This window comes from Capricornis sumatraensis, chromosome 1, assembly GCF_032405125.1.
Source record: "Capricornis sumatraensis isolate serow.1 chromosome 1, serow.2, whole genome shotgun sequence".
Taxonomy (NCBI): domain Eukaryota; kingdom Metazoa; phylum Chordata; class Mammalia; order Artiodactyla; family Bovidae; genus Capricornis; species Capricornis sumatraensis.
In genome coordinates, this window is record NC_091069.1 from 119,825,517 (window position 1) to 119,833,730 (window position 8,214).

Below are 8,214 nucleotides of genomic sequence, written 5' to 3' on the forward strand. Positions count from 1 at the left end.
TGATTTGATTCATGATTGCTGGCTCTGAGATTAGAGGCATACACTTAAGGGCCAGAGAGAAATCTATAGTGATGTCTCTGAAGTTCTCAATCATTTTTCTTTTGATAAAAGCAAGACTCAAATATTTTCTAATTTTAAAACTGTATCAGTCTCCTTTAATCATAGAGTTTTGAGTTCTTTATAGGGTCTCCTGCATTGGCAGGCAGATTATTTACCACTGCACCACCTGGGAAACTCTAATATCAACTGACCCGTCTTTAAGTTCACAAATAATTCTTTCTGCCAGCTGAAATTTCCTGTTGAACTGCTCTCATGAATTTTACATTTGTTTTATTTTCCAAGTCCAGAGGTTCTTTTTTGTTTGTTTAAATAAAAATTCCAGCTCTTTATTCCCATCTTTTTATTTAATGAAACATTGTTCTCATACTTTCCTTTTTCAGGGAAAAAATAGTTACACTGTTTATTTTTAACAAATGTCCTCAGGAAAAGATTGCTCACACAGAGAAAGTTCTGTATCAAGACATATACATATAAGCCTTGCAATGAGGATTTCTGGGGGAATTGTCAGAGATGTCAAATAATTATAATTCTCTAAGAATTTTGCTTTAGAGGCATACTAATGTTGTTTTGTACCTTTCAGTGGCTGCTAGGCTGTTGGTTTATACTGCAGTTGTGGGACTATTGATTTTTATAGCTTCTGCAGGGTTGGGTAGAGAGCTGGGAATAAGGCAAGTTAAAGTGTCACTGCTGTTGTTTAGTTGCTAAGTCATGTCTGACTCTTTGTGACTCCATGGTCTGCAGCATGCCAGGCTCCTCTGTCCTCCATCATCCCTCGGATGTTCAAATTCATGTGGAGTCGGTGATGTTTTCTAACAATATTTCTAAGAAGAAAAGTTTTCATTTTTAACTGCTGAATATGATGTTAGTTGTTGTCTCTTCATATACAGTGTTTACTATGTTGAGGAAATTTCATCATATGCTTGGCTGTTAAGTGTTTTTATCATGAAAAGACATGGAGTTTTGTCAATTTTTTTTTTTTTTTCTGTATTTCTGTATCAGTTAAGATGACCACATAATTTTTGTCCTCACCCTATTAGTATGGAACAGTGCATTCACAGATTTTCATATGTTGAAAAATCCTTCCATTTTAGGAAAAAAAATCTTTTAAATGCTTTGTTGAATTCAGTCTGCCAATGTTTTATTGAGATTTTATATTAATATTAATTAGGGATATTGACCTGTAGTTTTATTTTTGTATGATATCCTTGTCTGGCTTTGGTGTGATGGTAATGCTGGCTTTACAGAATAAGACTGAAAATGTTTACTCCTTTCACCTTTTTTGAAGAGTTTGAAAAGAATCGTTACATTTCTCTAATTGATAGAATTCACCAATAAAGCATTTGGTCCTGTGCTTTTCTCTGTTGGATGGTTTTTGATTGCTGATTCAATATCTTTAACAAGTTACAGGTCTACTCAGATATTCTATTTCTTCATAATTGAGTCTTGGTAAGTTGTGTGTTTTTAGAAATATATCCATTTAGTTTTTCTACTTTGTTGCCACACAGTTGTTCACAGTATCATGTCCTACAACTTTTTATTGCTATGGCATTGGCTGTAATTGCTCATCTTTAATTTCTGATTTTAGTTATTTGAGTATTCCTTCTCTGATTTTTCTTTTTTTTTTTTTTTTTTTTGCTCCTTTGAGTTGATAATGTGAAAGTGCTGCACTCAATATGCCAGCAAATTTGGAAAACTCAGCAGTGGCCACAGGACTGGAAAAGATCAGTTTTCATTCCAATCCCAAGAAAAGGCAATGCCAAAGAATGTTCAAACTACCATGCAAATGCACTCATCTCACATGCTAGTAAAGTAATGCTCAAAATTCCCCAAGCCAGGCTTAAGCAATACATGAACCATGAACTTCCAGATGTTCAAGTTGGTTTTAGCAAAGGCAGAGGAACCAGAGATCAAATTGCCAACATCCGCTGGATCATGGAAAAAGCAATATAGTTCCAGAAAAACATCTATTTTTACTTTATTGACTATGCCAAAGCCTTTGACTGTGTGGATCACAATAAACTGTGGAAAACTCTGAAACAGATAGGCATACCAGACCACCTGACCTGCCTCTTGAGAAACCTATATGCAGGTCAGGAACCAACAGTTAGAACTGGACATGGAATTACAGACTGGTTCCAAATAGGAAAAGGAGTACATCAAGGCTGTATATTGTCACCCTGCTTATTTTACTTATTTGCAGCATACATCATGAGAAATACTGGGCTGGAGGAAGCACAAGCTGGAATCAAGATTGACGGTAGAAATATCAATAACCTTGGATATACAGATGACACCATCCTTATCGTAAAACACGAAGAAGAACTAAAGAGCCTCTTGATGAAAGTGAAAGAGGAGAGAGAAAAAGTTGGCTTAAAGCTCAACATTCAGAAAATTAAGATCATGGCATCTGGTCCCATCACTTCACAGCAAATATATGGGGAAACAGTGGGAACAGTAGCTGACTTTATTTTGGAGGGCTCCAAAATCACTGCAGATGATGATTGCAGCCATGAAATTAGAAGACACTTGCTCCTTGGAAGAAAAGTTATGACCAACCTAGACAGCATATTAAAAAGCAGAGACATTACTTCATCAACAATGGTCCGTCTAGTCAAGGCCATGGTTTTTCCAGTAGTCATGCTTGGACTGATGTTGAAGCTGAACCAATACTTTGGCCACCTGATGCGAAGAGCTGATTCATTTGAAAAGATCCTGATACTGGGAAAGATTGAGGGCAGGAGGAGAAGGGGATGACAGAGGATGAGATAGTTGGATGGCATCACTGATTCAATGCACATGGGTTTGGGTAGACTCCAGCAGTTGGTGATGGACAAGGAGGCCTGGCATGCTGCGGTTCATGGGGTCACAAAGAATCAGACACGACTGAGCAACTGAACTGAACTGAGCTGATAATTTCAAATAATTTGTCTTGAAGTTTGCTAATAATTTATGCCTAGTCAAGTCTATCTTTGAGCAACTTCAGTGATTTTTTTCAACTCACTTATTGTATCTTTCAGCATCAAAATTTCTATTTGGTTCTTTTTATATATTGATAATTTAAATTTATTGATATTATCATTTGGTTTATGTAATATTTTCCTGATTTTGTTTAGTTGCCTAAAAACATAAATCTGTGCCCTCACTGAACATTATTTAGGCAGAAGTTTTAGTTACTTTGTTCAGTAATTTAGAAATGTTCTGTAGATCAGTCTGTGGAGATTTACTTTGCTTTTTTAGTTGTTTCATTTTCCCCTGTTTGTACACACATGATTTATGATATTAATAATAATAAAAAAGAGGCTCTTCTCCTAGTCTTTAGGAACCATCTTTTTGCAGGGTGAGTCTCTTCACCAATGAGCCCAGCTAGAGTTTCAATTATTTCTCAAAACTTTTCTAGTCATGTGTCTTCCCTGAGTGTGGACATCTCTTTTTATTCTAACATATACAGCTACTTTTAACTACCTTAATTTCCCTGTTCATTTCAGTTCCATTCAGTTCAGTCCCTCAGTAGTGTCCAACTCTTTGTGTCCCCATGGACTGCAGCACTGCCAGGCCTCCCTGTCCATCACCAACTCCCAGAGCTTACTCAAACTCATGTCCATCCAACCATCTCATCCTCTCTCATCCCCTTCTTCTCCTCCCTTCAGTCTTTCCCATCATCAGGGTCTTTTCAAATGAGTAAGTTCTTCCCTTAATGTTCCAGCTTCAGCATCAGTCCTTCCAATGAATATTCAGGACTGATTTCCTTTAGGATGGACTGGTTGGATCTCCTTGCTGTCCAGGGAACTCTCAAGAGTCTTCTCCAACACCACAGTTCAAAAGCACCAATACTTTGGTGCTCAGCTTTCTTTATCATCCAACTCTCACATCCATATGTGACTATTGGAAAAACCATACCTTGACTAGACGAACATTTTTTGGCAAAGTAATGTCTCTGCTTTATAATATGCTGTCTAGTTTGGTCATAACTTTTCTTTCAAGGAGCAAGCATCTTTTAATTTGATGGAGCAGCCAACACCTGCAGTGATTTTGGAGTTCTTTTTCACTTTCTGCCATAAGGGTGGTGTCGTCTGCATATCTGAAGTTAGTGATATTTCTCCCAGCAATCTTGATTCCAGCTGGTTTCATCCAGTTCAGCATTTCTCATGTTGTACTCTGCATATGAGTTAAATAAGCAAGGTGACAATATACAGCCTTGACATGCCCCTTTCCTAATCTGGAACCAGTCTGTTGCTCCATGTCCACTTCTAACCATTGCTTCCTGACCTGCATACAGATTTTCTCAGGAGGCAGATCAGGTGGTCTGGTATTCCCATCTCTTCCAGGATTTTCCACAGTTTGTTGTGATCCACACAGTCAAAGGCTTTAGAAAAGTCAATAAAGCAGAAGTAGATGTTTTTCTGGAACTTTCTTGCTTTTTTTGATGACCTGACAGATGTTGGTAATCTGATATCTTGTTCCTCTGCCTTTCCTAAATTCATCTTGAACATCTGGAAGTTCACAGTTCACATATTGTTCAAGCACATCTTGGAGTATTTTGAGAATTAATCTGTTAGCTTGAGATGACTGCAATTGTGCAGTAGTTTGGGTATTCTTTGGCATTTCCTTTCTTTGGGATTGAAATGAAAACTGACCTTTTCCAGTCCTGTGGCCACTGCTGAGTTTTCCAACTTTGCTGGCATATTGAGTGCAGCACTTTCACAGCATTATCTCTTAGCATTTGAAATAACTCAACTGGAATTCCACTACCTCCACTAGCTTTGCTCATAGTGATGGTTCCTAAGGCCCACTTGACTTTGTATTCCAGGATGTCTGGCTCCAGGTGAGTGATCACACCATCATGATTATCTGAATCATGAAGAGTGTCTTTGTATAGTGCTTTGTGTATTCTTGCTACCTCTTCTTAATATCTTCTGCTTCTCTTAGGTCCATACCATTTCTGTCCCTTATTGTGCTCATCTTTGCATGAAAATTTCCCTTGATATCTTTAATTTTTTTGAAGAGATCTCTAGTCTTTTCCATTCTATTGTTTTCCTCTATTTCTTTGCATTCATCACTGAGGAAGGCTTCCTTATTTCTCCTTGCTATTCTTTGGAACTCTGCATTTAAATGGGTATATCTTTCCCTTTCTCCTTTCCGTTTTCTTCCCTTTTCTTTTTCTCCTTTCACTTTTATTCTTTTCATGGATATTTGCAAGGCCTCCTTAGATAACCATTTTGACTTTTTACATTTCTTCTTTCGGTAATGGTCTTGACCCCTTTCTCTTGTACAATGTCACAAGCCTCCATCCATAGTTCTTCAGGCATTCTGTCTATCAGATCTAATCCCTTGAATTTGGCTATTATTTCATGGCAAATAGATGGGGAAGAAGTGGAAGCACTGGCAGATTTTATTTTCTTGGGTTCCAAAATCACTGTGACCATGACTGTAGCCACAATATTAAAAGATACTTGTTCCTTGCAAGAAAAGCCATGATAAACCCAGACAGCATGTTCAAAACAGAGACATCACTTTGCCAACAAAGTTCTGTATACTCAAAGGTATAATTTTTCCAATAGTCATATATGGGTGTGAGAGTTGAGCCACAAAGTTGAGCACCAAAGAACTGATGTTTTTGATCTGTGGTGTTGGACAATACTCTTGAGAGTCAATTGGACAGCAAGGAGATCAAATTTGTCAATGTTAAAGGAAATCATCCCTGAATATTCATTGGAAGACTGATGCTGAAGCTGAAGCTCCAATGCTTTGGCCACCTGATACCAAGAGCTGACATATTGGAAAAGACCATGATTCTAAAGATCGAGGGATGGAGAAGAACTGGGCAATAAAGGATTAGATGGTTGGATGGCAACACCAACTCAATGGACATGAGTTTGAGCAAACTCAGTGGCATAGTGAAGGATAGAGGAGCCTGGCGTGCTGCGGTCCATGGGGTTGCAAAGAGTTGATCACGACTTAGCCACTGAACAACAAAATACTCACCCTCAGTAGCACTTGGCTTCCATTTCTATTGAGTTACTATACCTAACATTGTTTGCTCCCTCCATCACCTCCCTATAGAGCTTCATACTCCCTGCTGCTCTAATGCCCCATGTTACTGGTCTTCAACGTCTAATCCAAATTACATTACTAGTTCCCCAAGCAGTCCAACTCAAGTGATACATACAATAATCAGCCCTTTGTGCAGACACAAGAAACATTCAAAACATTAGATAAAGTTTCCACTCTTTTCAGGAGCCAGTAACTGGGAGGTTTCCTTCTGATTGTGTTGAACTACACTGGGTCAGGTGATTGGCAACGATGAACACATGAGAAAAACAAAACAAAACAAAAAAACTCTTTGTAGTCAAATTCCTTCTTAATTATTCAGTGCTTCATGCTGCTCCTGGATGAGCCCACCAACTACCTGAACCTTGATGCTTGTGTGTGTTTAAGAACTAAAGACTTTTAAGCACATCTAGGTCCTCATCTCCCATTCCCAGGACTTTCTGAATGATATCTATATCAACAACATTAACACTTGAAATAAGAAACTAAAGTTTCTTGTCGGGTAATTGTGGTCAGTATGTGAGGACATGACCGGAGGTGAAAGAGAATCAGATGAAGAGGTTTCACAGGGAGCAGGATCCAATTGCATACATGAAGAACTATACTGTTTGGTTCAGTCATGGTAATGCCAAGCTGATTTAGCAGACCCACACCAAGGAGAAGACGCTACAGAAAATGATGACATCAGGACTGACAGAGAGAGCTGTGAGTGACAAGACACTGTCATTTTATTTCTCACCATGTGGAATGATCCCTCCACCCATTATCATTGTGCCAAATGTCACTTCAAATAAACAAAAGACAGGACTTGCATCTACAACAATCTAAAATTATGTGTCAGTTACGACACATGAATGACTTTGGTGGGGCCCAATGGAACAGAGACGTCAGCTCTTCTGAAGCTGATCACTGGAGAGCTAATAATTGCAGACAGAATGACCTGAAAACACTCTCAACATCAAAAGAGTACATTACCATCAGCATTTATAAGAGCAAGCAGACTTAGACCTTTTTCCTTTGGAGTGCATGATGAATGCTATCCAGAGAGCAAGGTGAAGGAAGAAATGAAGAAGATGATTGTGCAACTGGTCTCCTTGGGAAACAGCAGGTCATCCCAGTCCAGAACCTATCCAATGGGCAGAAGTCTTGAGGGTGTATGGTCTGGCAGAACCCCTACATGCTCTTCTTGGATGAACCTGGATACTGATACCATCAATGCCCTAGAAGATGGAATCAGTGATTTTGAGGGTTGTGTGTTGCTGATCAGTCATGGTTTCAAACTTCTTCAGCAAGTTGCACAAGAATTACAGTTCTGTGAGAAATAGACAATCATCAGGTGGCCTAGAGACACCATGGTCTACAGGAAGAAACTCAAGTCCAAGCTGGTGGGCAAGGAGCCGCAACTCACAAGGAGGACCCACAACATGTGAGCCCTTGCCGGCCCCCTAGGCCAGGTTCCTGGGGTTGTACTCCCACATTGCTGAAATACTATTTCCCAGTCCCTCCCCTGCCATCATTAGCCTTAGCTACACTCTGATCTTATCTACAGCTGGACAGTACCTGTCCATCTCCTGTCCTTCCAGATACATCTGTCCATGTTTCCTGCCAGCTTTTTGCTGGTTCTGACTGCAATATAATTATTTAAGGGTGTAACTTTTAAACATGTGTGACATCTATAAAGTATCTCCCAGAAAAGGAAAAAAGACTAAAAAAAAAAAAAAGAAAAAAATCCAATCAGAAAATGTTTGATAAAGTGGTCTTGTATTCAAAAGCTTATCATCCAACATGTGAGATATAAAATTTTGTTTAACAAATATATACCTTCAAATACATTTTCTAAATGAGATATCTGTTTTTCCAACTAAAATTTCATATTGAGTATACTTTTTAAAATTAATTTTTAAAACATTTTTGAATTTTATTAAAATGTAAATATATTTTATATAAATTTTAAACTTTTCATAAAAGATCATGGCTTTGATGTAAAGCTATTTTAGTTATAGCTGCACATATGACAATGTTAAAATAACATCCAGGAAATCAAGAAGCTATTTACTTGTCTTTTCATTTTAAACTTTTTAATGTCAAAATTTATACCTACATGAT

General features: G+C 38.2%; 1 pseudogene; it reads left to right on the plus strand.

Annotated features, from left to right (window-relative positions):
- The window catches only part of LOC138075847 (ATP-binding cassette sub-family F member 2 pseudogene), a 28,293-nt pseudogene extending 20,755 nt beyond the window's left edge, over positions 1-7,538 (plus strand).
- The last annotated feature ends 676 nt before the right edge of the window (positions 7,539-8,214 follow it).